Here is a 14274-nt window from a genome sequence, read left to right on the forward strand (position 1 = left end):
TGGTTCCCCAACCTGCCTCAAAATTTCATTAAACTAGAAAATGTATACACCCCAAAAGAAACAGACAGTAAGAAGACAACTTATGGAATAGGAGAAAATAATTTCAAACCATATATCTGATCAGGGGACAATATAAAAAATATACACAAAAATCAAACAATTCACTAGCCACTAAAATAAACAACCCAATCATAGCAGACTCAGAGCCTCAATAGATATTTTTAAAGAAGACATACAAATGACCTACAGGGATATGCCAAAAAGCTCAATGTCACTAATCACCATTGAAAGGCAAATAAAACCACATGAAATATAAATGCATACTTGTAAGAATGGCCTATTATGAAGATGATGAAAAATAACCGTTAGGACATAGAGAAAAGAGAACTCCAGTATACTCTTGGCCGCTGTATAAATTAGTACAGTCTTTCTGGAAAATAGTATGAACTTTCCTCGTGACTCTGAGAACAGAGATATGTCATCCACCAATTCCATCACTGGCTATAGATCCAAGGCAAATTAGATGAGTATGCCAAAGAGCCACTGATTGAGCCATTTCACAATATATACATATTTCTGCATATCATGTACACATGATAAGGATATAAATATAACAAAAACTTTTAAATCCTATATTTTTATTCATCCTTTGAATGAGCAATCTTCTAGGAATTATTTGAGGGTAAACCTCAAGAAATAAGGATTTATGATGCATCATTTTTCATTGCAGCATTTTTTGCTGATACAAAATATTGAAAAATGACCATACATAGAAATTAAATAAGTAAACTACAGTTCATGCATATCATGGAGTACCTGGAGCTCTATGGAATAAAAGGAAAATCCTCTATGGATGAATACAGAACAATTTCCAGTACATATTACTAAGTTAAAAATAAAGGGACAGAAAAATAAGGAGACAAAGGTATAAATTACAGTCTCTGGGAAAGGACAGAGTAGAGGGAGGCATACAAATGTATTTGCTTATTTTTGTAAAAAGAATTACATAGATGATAAACTAAGCATTGATGTAACTAGCTGACTACTGAGGTTGGATGAGAATTAGAAACACCGCTCCAAGAATATTTCTTTATAGTTTTGACTTTGGGTGCCATTATGTTTTATAAACAGTAATCCCCCGTATTTGCATGAGACATGCTTCAAGATGCCCAGTGAATGGCTGGAACCTTGGGAATTATCCAACCCTGTATTTTCTTTGGCGTATTCTAATTGCCAGTATCATCACTTTCTATCTTGGGGCCATTATTAAATAAAATAAGAGTTACTTGAGCAAAGTTCTGTGACACCTCAACAATCAATCTGATAACCAAGTCATCCACTCACTCCCTGACATGTAGATAGCACCTTCAGCAGTTCACTGTACTAATAAAAGTCTGGAAGCTAATGCCTATCACTTTGGCACCTCTTGCAGTTGTAGAGGCCAATGGTAACTTGTGCATTAATCTCATGATGTCTCAATAAATTTAGTATTAAAATAGTGAGGGGTGGAGGGGTTGAAGGGAGGACAGGGGAATGGGGAAAAAATAAGAACAAGACATATTATGTAAAAGTACACATTTTCAATGATAAATGTCATATTGTATGTTTAAAATGTGCCAATAAAAATTAAGTTTTTTAAAAAGAATATACAAATTTTTCTTTTCTTGCTGTAAGCAATTTTTTGGTGGACTCTGATTATAGCTAGGATACCTTGGACAATGGTATGATTCATGTCCCAGGGAGGATGAAGCAGGATGACTCAGAATATGCAAGATTTTATCACACACCACTAAGCAACATGCAATTTAAAATTATAAGTTTTCTGCTTCCAGAATATTCTAGCACTATGTTATGGCCACATTGGATTATAGGTCAGTAAAACTGCAGAAAGTGAAGCTAAGTATAAAAAGGGACCATTGTATTTCAATAATTAAATTAAATCACAATTAACTTGGACAAACTAAAATTGAAGAAAAATAGCAACAAATTAATCAGATGATATTTTCTGCCATACTTTATAAACTGTCAAATGAAAAGTCATATTTTTGTCATAGTATATACTTTTTCTTCTCATAGGTCTGATAGATTGTCTTCTCACAACTTGAATGAAAAATTCGAATCATCGCTATTTCCTCTGTGCTTTTATAAAATTTTAAATAATCTGAGAGACCCTTGGTAAAATAACCTTTGAATGATCTGAGAGCACTTTATCATGCACTGTGTAATTATTGATATTTTCTCTCAAGAAAAATATGAAATGAAGCATGACCATTATATATTATACTTGAGACAGTTACTGTATCTGTCTGCAAAATAAATTATACATATTGTGGATAACATTTGAAAAACTGTTTTCACCAGAAAGTGCCCTTGTTTACTATTTAATAAACAGAGAAGAATCTTCTTATTAAAGCTCACTCAGATGCTATTATGAAGATGTGATAAGCCATCATTCTGGTCCATTATTTATGTCCCACAAGAGATGCAATCAAAGTGTTTTCCCCCCATTCAGAAGTCACCTGGTCATGCACACGGTTAGGCTGTGGCTGTGAAACCAGCACCTATGTATCACCTCTCTACCGCCAAGTGAACTCTGCAAGTGAAGAATGAGAAGCTGCTCAGATACATAAATAAATCTCCCCTCTGGCAAAATGCTAAAAATCAATGGCTGATGTCTGAAGCTGCTTAACATTGCTTTAGATAGAAAATAAGTATATAACCCACTAGTATCATAAAGGGTTTAGTTCATTCTTTGTCCTGAAATTTCCACTTTTTATTTTTACGAGGAATCAGAGTGAGAGTGTGTCCATAAGACAGAGTAATTCCTTGCATCATAATTATCCATTCTAATATATAGCACAGTAATTATTTGGTTATTCATGTGGTTTTTCCACCAGCCTGTGACCAATTTAAAGGGAATAATTTTTATGAGCTGTTTTGTTTCATATTGTGTTTTTCAGGATATTTACACAATAAACATTTCTTAAAAGAAGATACAAAGTTTACTGAATAAAACCCATAATTTTGGATTAATAATTCAAATCATTGTTAAAATTAAACTAAAATCTAAGAAGTGACATTTTCAACTCATCTCTTCAGACTTCTCAGTAAAGTACCCAAATATAGGTCTGAAAGAAACTGAATAAAGAATAATGCCATGAATTACATTCACAACAGGCTCAAATGGTCTCTTAGGAGGCTGATGTAGATTGACTGTAGCTATCGCCCAAAGACTTGGACCCTGGTTACCCCAGGAACTACCCACTCACTCCTCACTCTCAGAACTCACAAAGCAGGCTACAAGAAGCACAGGGCTCTTCCTCCACCTTAACAAAGAAAAACTTTAACTCTCCACAAGGAAGAGATTTGTTATGGGAAAGATCTAGCTATGACAAAGAAGCAAGGGGCAAACAACACACAGAGGAGCTGCAAAAAGCCCAAGGGAAGCAAACAAGGAGAGGAATGCAGAGCTGCAGCAAACTGAGTGGATAGAATAAGGATTCTCTGCTGAAAGACTGCATCATGACAGGGCTGGAACATCCGCGAAAAGTGAAGCTCTGAAATTTCACAGGAGATCTCAGCATGAGAAAATGGCTATATGGCTCTAAAACAATTAAATATTAATTACATACATAAATATTAGTGAGTGGGATATATAATCAGGGAACAAAGTTCTCAGTTTAGGATGCACATAAACCAATTCTAAAAAAAACACACGTTTTTGGGAAGAAGGAAAAAAAGCAGTACCCATGTGCTTTGGAGCCATAAAGGATTGAGAAAAACATGGATTTTGTAATATTACTTTCATAAATTTCTGTACTATCACTGCTATTATCACTGAGTGTAGTCAAAATGTTGCTTTAATAAAATCAGAAAATCCTTCATGGGTCTGCCCACATCATGGTTCATGCAAGGCCTTTGTAGCACTTAGCACACAGTGGGAACTGAGCCTGCAAATCCATGTCTACCAGAACAAAAATCTCCAACACTGAATAGCATGTTAATGATTGACATTTCAATCAAGCAAAAATGTTTTTTGCTAAAACTATACAAGCTACTTCAGATCCTGTCTGGGGCTGATTATCCTGCTTCTTATCCAGCTATTAAAGTGAGCTGGACTCCCTTCCTAAGAATAAAGTTACTTTTTATCCTGAGCAAGGTCAAAATTCTTCAGGCGCTTTATGACCATTTGACAGCCTGACTCTTCTGTGCGTGATTAACCTTGTTTTTATGAGCCCAAGAGGCTCCTCTATCAGGGTTTTGGAATCACAGGACTTTATTCAAAACCTTTTGGAATTGATAGATAGCTTTCAAACATGATTCACATCTGAAAATTATTGCCAGAAATTTACTTTTCCAAAAAGTAAAGTAACATAGGATATCAAATAAGTAGTAAACATGTGACAAATAAAATTAGTAAATGTTATAGTAAGGGATAAGGATGGATCATAATCCAATTTTAACTGGATGGAAATCCAGTTACAGAAATCCTCTCTGCAAGTCTAGAGCTGTAGAAAGAGCAAGATTTACATATGCAAAGGGAAAGGTTTCCTGACAGACATTTCAGAGCCTCTATGAAGTTCAGTACGTCTTAAGTGTGCAAAAAGATACTAAAAAGTAACATCGGGGCCTTCTTAAATTTTGTTTTCAAATTAGAGGTTCCTGACACCCAGCCATGGACTGGTACTGGTACCGGTCCATGGCCTATTAGGAACTTGGCCACACATCAGGGAGTGAGCAGCCGACAAGGGAAGAAAGCTTCATGGTCCCCATGGTCGGCTGTATTGGCTGAGCTCTACCTCTTGTCAGATCAACCTTGGTATGGGTTCTCACAGGAGTACAAAACCCGCTGTGAACTGTGCATGGGAAAGATCTACACTGCACGCTCAGTTTGAAAAAGTTTTTATCTACTCCTAGTATCTAGAAAGCTTTGTCATTATTTGGTACAGAGTCATGTTGAATTTTTTTCTTCATGTTTTAAAATTATTATATTTTCTCTTTTCTTGTCTTAATGTGATAAAATATATTGTCTTTCAAAATATAAATTAACTTTGCTTTCTAGAATTAAGTTGCATTAGTTAATATTGTGTTATACATTTTATATATTTCTAAACTTGATATTTCTAATATTTGGTTAAGAATGTTTGCATTTCCATTCACGAAGGGTGTTCGCCTGTAATTTTATGTGTTTTGTTATATGAGCACCAGAAAATGAATGTAAAGCCAGGCTTTTAGCTCAGTGGCACCGTGCCTGCCTTGCAAGTGGAAGGTCCTGTGTTTGATCCCTGGTACCAAAAAAAAAAGGACATGAAATTTTTCTTTTTTTTGTGTGAGTTTTTGAATAATGGCTATTATCTTTTTCTTAAAGAGTTGTCTTCACTTCATAAGTAAAACTACCTTAGACTGAATTTATCTTCATAAGGAAGACTTAATTAGAAATTCCATTTTTTCATAGATATATTCTTATTAAATTTTTACTCTAATGTTTATAACTTGTACATTTCAAGGAATAAATGTATTGTAGAATTGCCAAATTCAATATTATCCCGATGTATATGTCGGCATACATTTCCGCAGTGCTCTTCTAATATCTTAGAATCTGTAGTATTATTCTCTTTCATTACTATAATTGATAGTGTATTTCTTTTTTACTTCAAACTATGTTGAACATTTTCAATTTTGTTAATGTTTTAGAAAAAATATTTAGTTTTCCTTTTTCCCTCTCATTACTTTCTTATATTATTGTTACCTCCATCTTACTTATTCTATTTCTTTATTTATTTACATTATTTATTGTGTTTGCTATTATCCCCTACTTACGTTGAAAGTAGCTTTTTTTCTGTTGCTAGCGTTTATGAATGAGATTAAGATAACTTGTTTTTTATCCACTTGCTTTCTTAAATGAGTTAACGCTATAAACCTTTTATATACTGCTTTAGTTGTGTCACATAAATTTTAATATGTTGTATTTTCATTGCCATCCAGTTAGAAATACATTCTAAATCCTCACATAATTTATGCCTGACCTGTGAGAACTCTGCCCATCAGTTTTACTTGATTGCTAGTTATTCACATGTGTATTTCTTCTATCATTTATTGAAGGAGTACTGAAGAAATTCTTAGCTATTTGACCAATCGCTTTACTTTTGCCAGGTTTTTTTTTCTCATTGAGTTTATTGGTACATTTTAGGTATACAATACAGTTACATTCATTAGTGGGATCTTGTACCTTTACATGACAGGTCTTGGTTCTCATTTTTTCCCCTTGTCCCTGCCCTCCCTTCACCCGCTCTTCCCCTCCCCATTTACAAACACTTTATTTCCAATTTTTCATTTTGTCATATTTTTTTCTTTTCCCTTATTACCTTTCATTAGGATCTTATTTACAATTATAGCCAGATTTTGATTCAAATATATTAGACTACTTGATATAATCCTGTATATTACTATGGTAGTTCATCTGCTTTTGCTTCTTTATCTATGTTTCACTTCCAATAATTTCTGTGACTATTTCAAGATCACTGATCTTTTTCCCTGCAACTTCCAACCTGTATTAATACAATTTATTATAATTTTCACTACTACACATTTTATTTTCAACTATACAGTTACCATTTGAGGGTTTTATATTTTTACTTTGTAGCTTAATTATGTTTATGCTTTCTGTCATTTCTTCAGCATATTCATGATCACTTTTTAAAAGTCATTGACTAATAATTCTATCATTTGTCATTTCTCTATCTGTTTGCATGAAGTAATTTTGTCCTTGTTCTTGGTCATATTTTCCAACTTTCTTAGGATATTTTTTAAAATTTTGGACAGTTTGAAAGTTGCATCATTGGTTGCTTTAACATTTTCCTATAAAGAATGCTTGACGTTGGTTTGAATTTTAAGTGCACGGTGAAATGGACCCAAAATGAGTTAAAAACTTAAATGTAAGTTCAAAACCTCTAGAACAAAACTAAGGTTTAAAAAAACTTTTCTTGCCATTTCACTTGGCACTGAATTTGGGGATATGACATCAGAAACACAGGCACAGAACATAATAAATAAAAAGAGAAGTACCAAAAATAAACAACTGAAACTACATATCAAGCTAAAACGTTTCTGCACGTCAAAGGAAAAAATTCAACAAAATTAAAAGGAAACTAAGAAAATATTTGCAAAACATATATTTGATAAGGGGCTGACACTCAGAATATATTAAAAACTCAACAACTCAATAGAATAGAAACTAGTTAAAAATACATGTACAAATTACCTGGACAGAAAATTTTCCAAAGCAGACATAAAACTGTCTTAGAGGTACACGAAAGGGTGTTTAATCACTAATCATCAGAGAGCAACAAATAAAAAACACAGCATCCTCTCACATCTATTAATATGACTATTATCAAAAAAGATGATCAATGTCAATGGTGAAATGACGGTAACTCTGTAGTGTTGGTAGTTAGAAAAATAATATATATCATATCAATTATATTATATATTTTATATAATATATTACAATAAAATGTAATATATACATTGTACTATAATGTATTAGCGTATTAGGTAATATAATATATTGTGTATATAGCTATTGGTCAAAGAATACATACATTATGAGACAAATTCTGGCAATCTAATGTATAGCAGAGGTAGTGATGAATGTATTGATTAATTTGTCATAATATATTTATGATTAATTTTAAAAATAAATTTGAACTTTATTCTAATAGACAGTTGACTCTTGGCTTTATTACATGGAGACTTATTTATAATCTTTGTTAGGAAAAAGCTATAGTAGGTTTGTCTCTAAGGCTATTTTATACTTACTACCTCGTTGAGATCTCCGCTGAGCGTACTGTGTGGTCAATCTTCCTTTTACCTGTTGGAACACAAATGTCTTGAACTTTTGGAATTACTCAGCTTATAACTTAAAATTTTCCATTTTTCTACAGCATGGAGCTTTATACATGTGTATTTTAGTTTAGCTAAAAATTCAAGAGGACTCCATACATATTTGTAAGGTTGCTTTCCTATAGAATAGTTTCCCGATTTTAGCCCCCTTGCTTTACACAAACTCTAATCTCTGTCTGTTAAAACTAGACATACCAACACTTTGATCAATAATATTCCACATATATGACATCGGTCCCATAAGGCTATAGTGGCTAATGATGTTGTAGACATCTCATTTGTGTAAGAATGCTCTATGATGTGTGCATGGTGATGAGATTTCCCAAACGCATTTCTCAGAACATATCCTGTTATTGAGAGATGACTGTACTTGATGTATGCTCCCTTCTTTCTACTGTGGTCAGAGAAAACTATAAAAGAAAATTGGGACAAACATAGAATCACTTCATCTGCTGCCCTTCTCTGGGGTATTCCAATGCAGAAATGCCAGCTGTCCAATGTTGGAAAAGAGCTGTTTAATATTTTTAGTCCATTTTGTCCTATTATAGTAAGAAGGCAAATTTGGAATTAGTTGGCTAGAAGTGTTAGTCTGTCACAAAGTATTTCAGTAGCTCACATTTGTGCAATAGGAAATAAAATAGAGATTTAATAGCCAGAAATAGAAGGAGAGAGAAAAAGAGACAGAGACAGAGATAGAGAGACAGATTTCAGGAGATAATTTCACCTGATTATGAGATCTGGCAAGTCTAAAATCAGCAGGGTAATCTGGCAGGCTGAAATTTTCAGCAGAAATCATTGTTGTAATTTTGAGTCAAAGGCTGGGCACTTACCTCATTGCTTCTGCCACCTGTCTCCCAAGAGAAAAATCCTGAGTTCAATCCCCAATACCCCAAAAAAGAAAAAAAAAAAAAGATCATCTTTTCAACAAATAGTGCTGGAATAGTTGGGCATTCACATATAAAAATTTAAATGATTTCAGGTACAGAAGTTATAGTTTTCACAAAATTAACCAAAAATGGATCACAGAATTTAATATAAAATATAAAAATGCAGAACTCCAAGAAGACAACATAGAAGAAAATCTGTGACCTTTGATTTGACACAATACCAAAGATATGATCTATAAAAGAAAGAAGAGATAAGGTAGAGTTCATTAAAATATAAAATTTCTGCTCAAGAAAATAGAAAGACAAACAATAGGCTAGGAGAAGATATTTGCAGAGGATATGGCCACTAATAGCGTTATCAAAAGGATACAAAAAAAACCTCTTCAATCTCAACAAAAAGAAAGCAAAAAAATATGGCTTTACAAGGGGCCAGAGACCTTAGTGGACACACCAATAAAAAAGTTGTACATGTGGCAACTAAGCATATGAAAAGAAACACCACATCATAAAAATATGAGATGCCATCACATATTCACTAGAATGACCAAACTCCAGAGTTTGACAATATCAAGAGCAGACAAGGATGAAGAGAAACAAATGCTTCTTCATTGCCTGTGAGAATGCAAGTGGATGTCCACTTTGGAAGCCAGTTCAGCAGTTTCTTACAAAACTAAACACACTCTTACAACACAAGCCAGTACTCACACTACTTGGATAGGAGTTTATAAATTCTGCTCATACAAAAACCTGGACATTGCACATAGTTTGCAGCAGCTTTTTCTATAACGGCCAAAATTTAGAAGCAATCAAGATGTCCTTCAGGATGGTGAAAAGATATGAAACACACACACACACACACACACACACACACACACACACACACACCCCATTTGGTAGTGAATTGTAAGAAACAAAAGAATTAGATGGTCCATGTTTTATTTTAACCTCAAATACTTCCACAGAGATTTGGTGGCAGGCCATTACCCTTATCAACAGACAACTGGGTCAAATAGCAGACATGCAGGATGCAAAATGACTCACTCCTAATGAATCCCTAAACCCAAACAAAGACAAAGTCCTGGGGTAACAGATAATTGTAAAACAAAGACATATTCATGAATAATGATCATGGGAACCACAAAAAAATAAAGACTCACAAAGAAATGACACACAAGGGGAGGATGAAGGAGGCCAAAAAGAGGAAATGGCAGGTGCCACTGGGGACAGATTGTGCCTCCCTAACCTCAGATAATGAGAGACGGAAGAAGAGAATCTTGTAAGCTAGGGATAAAATCTCCTGGTTTCCAAACCAAGTGCTCCTGTCTCTGTACAAACACCATTTTACAAGATCATTTGTGATTAAATGTCCTACTTCTACTGCATTTCCTGCCTCTGAGTTCATTCTTTGGGGTTTGAACCATGATCCTTTTCTTTATGAATACATTTTCATATCTATTTCATATATACACATATATATATGAAATTTAAATGTATGTTACTAAATTTAAAAAGTTAATCTGAAAAGCTACATAGTATATAATCCAGCTATAAAACATATTGTCAAAAACAAAACTACGGGGTTGGGAAAGAGATCAGAGGTTACCAGGACTTAAGGCAGGCAGGGTGGGATACAAAGAGCACAGAGGATATTTAGGGCAGTGGAGCTACTCTGCAAATTACACTGGTGGGATTATGTTGTATGTTTACTCAGCACGGAAGGAACTGCAAACACCCAGAGCTCACCTTAATGCAACCTATATACTCTAGGTAGCATTGTGTCAATGTAAGCTTACTGATTCTAATATATATGCCACTCTGGTTGGGGATATTTATAATAAAGAAGGCAATGCCTGTATGTGAGGGGTTAAGAAGTATATGGGAAATCTCTTTATCCTCCTTTCAGTTTTTCTGTAAACTAAAAAGTACTTAAAATCAAAACTATTAAATGCATTTTATAAATAAGTTACTGGGGACTTCTATGATGACAAAACCTTAGAGATAAATGAGTCTCAGTATTCAAACTATGTTGACATACCCCTTAAAAAAAATAAGAAAAAGTAGCTCCTTCAAATTTGCTTTTTTTGGGGGGGTACCAGGAATCAAACTCAGGTCCTTGAGCTTGCAAAGCAGGCACCGGAATCACTGAGCTAAATCCCTGGCCCCTAAGTTTGCATTTTGAAAAGAATATTCTAGCTGCAGTGTTAACACTCATTTGGAGAGGTGCCAATGTGAATGGAATGTACCAATGCAGTGGTCATTGGGATTATCCAAGGACAGAGGTGACTGGGACTTGGATGTGACAGAAAATGTACCTATGCATTTCAAAGCAGAGGCAACAAGCTCACTGATAAACCGAACATCTCATATGTGGCACTCATTTGACAGCATGTGCAAATTGTAACTAAAGGCTACTGTAGTCACATTAACATGTTAACAAAGCCCCACCAACAAACTATTGTGTGAATTTCCTTCCTCATTAAGCAGAGATTGATATCCATAATAAGGAAAAATTCTTCGGATATTCTAAGTAGGTCTGAGTGCCATTTGGTTTTGACAGCAGGATAAGCAGATTATGTGGTTTGCTCTGCTTTGTCATTGACTCTGCAAGGTAGTGAGCAATGTGACCATTATTCTAGGAGAAATAAGCAGCCAACCACATCAGTGAGCTGAGTAACAGCTCTCAGTAATACTCTCATCAGAACTCATTCTGGCATCAAACTAAGTTCCCCAGACAAATTACCAAGTTTTACACATAAATTTTTCTTTTCTTTATTCCTCTCAGCCAAAGCTCTGTACCAACTTACTTTAAATTTCTTTCCTGTTTTTTTCTCCTGTAAAATAAATGCCAGTACTTTGACTTCAAAGTGACTTCGGCATTTTATTGTCTTATAACAAATTCTCCTCAGTCTCCAACAGCATATTTTGATACTGCAAATGAAGTTGCAAAAAAACATCATTTTAGATTTGAAGCTCTTTCAAAAAACTTTATCTTCTTATTGTCACCCCAGTGATGCTAAAATATATCATATAGTGCCTGATATTTAAGTGGTGCTTAATAAATTCTTGATGAATAATTAATAACTTCATGAAATAATGAATTAAATTAAATGTTCTCTCAGATCAGCCTTTTCTAAGCCATTGTAATAGGTCATATTTTCTTTCAATCACAGTTTTAAGCTCAATTCTTCACTGGCATGGACCTACTCACCATGGTAATTAAGTGATTTATTAGATAAATTGACTATCTCTGTTTTCTAGCAATTTTAAACTCCCTAAAGCCAGGTACCCACCCCTATTTTATTCACTGCTATATTCTTTGTGCTTAATAACACCAAAAATATAGCAATGATGGCAAACCTTTTAGAGACAAGTGCCCAAAATGTAACCCAAATCCCACTTACTGTAGCAAAGGGCCATCACTGAAATTAAACCTGACTACAAGGTTTTAGTTTAAAAAACAACACACATTGACATCTTTTGTTTTAAAAGAAAAATAAATAATACGCATGTCATAGCTCACCACTGATACAGAGTGATAAATCTTTGTTGTCAAATAAATAAATAGAAAATAAAAAATTAAAATACATGGAAATTTAGATAAGAGAAGGAATTCACAGCTTCAGATTTACCTTAATTTCACAGTTCAGGAAAAGAAAGGCTGGTGAAGTTAAGTGACAAGCTCAGTGTTGCACAGCTAGTAAGCAATCAGGGGTGTATTTTAATCCCAGGTCTCTCCAGCTCCACAGCCTGTGCTTAGAAATGGAAACACTATGCTATGCTACTCCATTTAAGCAATGATATATTCATTTAAAGCACCAGAGATCACATTTTAGTGAGAGCTTGTAGTATGAGATGAATCAATCAGCCATATGGAAGGAAGAAAAAAAGAACAGGCTGACAAGCTTCCTTTCACTTTGTACAATATGAATTGTCACAGGACTCAAATTTGCCACATACTGTAAAGCAAAATTATCCCACACAGGATGGAAAATGTAATTTGTGTTTTGTCTATGTTTTAGAAACCTTGAAGAAGATAGCTAAAGACTTGTGGAGTTGGAGTAATGGTGCTTCGATGATTGGCTTTTATGTACTTATCCCTGAGCAGTTAGAGGAGAACCTGAAAAATTAAAGTCAACCTCAGACATAATGAATACATTCAATGATGAAGCAGCTGCTCAGGGTCAGGCAGCCTCCTTGAAGAGTGTGGATGTGTCTCAAGACACCACGTCTCCAGACAGAGGCAGGGCAAGGAAATGGCCTACCGGATATAAAACATTTACATCTGGTCTTCTGTCATTTCTCTTTGAGGTTGTTTCTCTTGCCTTCAGCAACATTCCTGGTTCACAGCAAGATTCTTATGCCTGCTAATTAGAACCAAGATGTAACAGCAACTATCAGATCCCCTCCCTCCTCTGACTGGCACCTAATTCTAACAATATCAAGCAGATAATGGGATTTACGGATCAGTAATTATTAACTCCATCTAATCTACCACATTCAGATTCCACCAATTGTCACTTCTCATATGACTCTGCAGTGCAGACTAGATTAAATGCATGATCTTCTAACAGATCCTTATCACAGAATTTCAGAGTTGGAAGGTATTTTACAGAATCCCAAGCAAAACACATATCTTATGCAGTCATCTTTAAAATATCTGTCTTGAAGATTCCTATAGCCCATGCTGCAATCTTCTGATGGGGAATCCCTGCCTCATGAGGCAGCCTTATTCCACATTGAACAGCTAAAATTGCTGGTAAAACCTTCCAAGTTTAAACCACAATTGACTTCCCTGGAGCTTCTGCTTCTATGGCTTCCTTGGTTCTACAGAACTGCATAAATCCTTTATCTTAATCAGGTATCATGTAAAAATATATAGCATATTAAAAAGAGGACTGATGTCTCTCAAGCTTGGACTCATATGTGAACTGCGGAACTTAGTAATCATTTCTACTGTGTTAAAATCAAGGTTCTCATCTATCTAAGGAAAATAATAATTCATAGATCTGCTCTGAAAACTAACATTAAATGCTGAACGGTACCAGTGAATAGACTCCAGGGGTAAAGAGCAAGGACTCTGGAACTAGGATGCCTTGTTTAAACCACGGGTTTATGTGACCTTGGGAAAGTTACATAATCTTTCTGATCTCATTATTTTAATCTGTAATGCAGCTATACAGAAAGTAATATTAGCTATCTGTTAGAGTTGTTGGGAAGATGAACACTTTAATATGTCAGATCCAGAATTAATCAGGGTAAGCTAACTGCTGTTCCAAAAACAGGCCCAAATTCCCAAGCCTTACCACAAAAAAAAAAAGTCTTATTTCTTGCTCTTGTCACTATAAAATTAGAGAATTCAAGGATACAGTCTCCTTCTGTCCGGGAGTATTACTGCCTTCTAGAACATTGTATTCTTCCACTGGGTTATCTGTCTTTGGAGCTGAGATAATGCCTATTAGAGTGGAGAAAGACACAGGCTCTTAGT

General features: G+C 34.7%; 1 long non-coding RNA gene across 1 annotated transcript; it reads right to left on the reverse strand.

The window, feature by feature from the left end:
• Positions 1-7834: 7834 nt before the first annotated feature.
• On the reverse strand, positions 7835-13128 carry LOC104849473. Its single transcript, XR_776762.1, has 3 exons — positions 13052-13128; positions 11594-11717; positions 7835-7870 (listed from the first exon to the last, which is right to left on the reverse strand). It is a non-coding gene; the product is annotated as an uncharacterized LOC104849473 (long non-coding RNA).
• Between the last annotated feature and the right edge of the window lie 1146 nt (positions 13129-14274).

The sequence above is a fragment of the Fukomys damarensis genome, unplaced genomic scaffold (genome assembly GCF_012274545.1).
Source record: "Fukomys damarensis isolate Sample0158 unplaced genomic scaffold, DMR_v1.0_HiC HiC_scaffold_33, whole genome shotgun sequence".
NCBI lineage: Eukaryota > Metazoa > Chordata > Mammalia > Rodentia > Bathyergidae > Fukomys > Fukomys damarensis.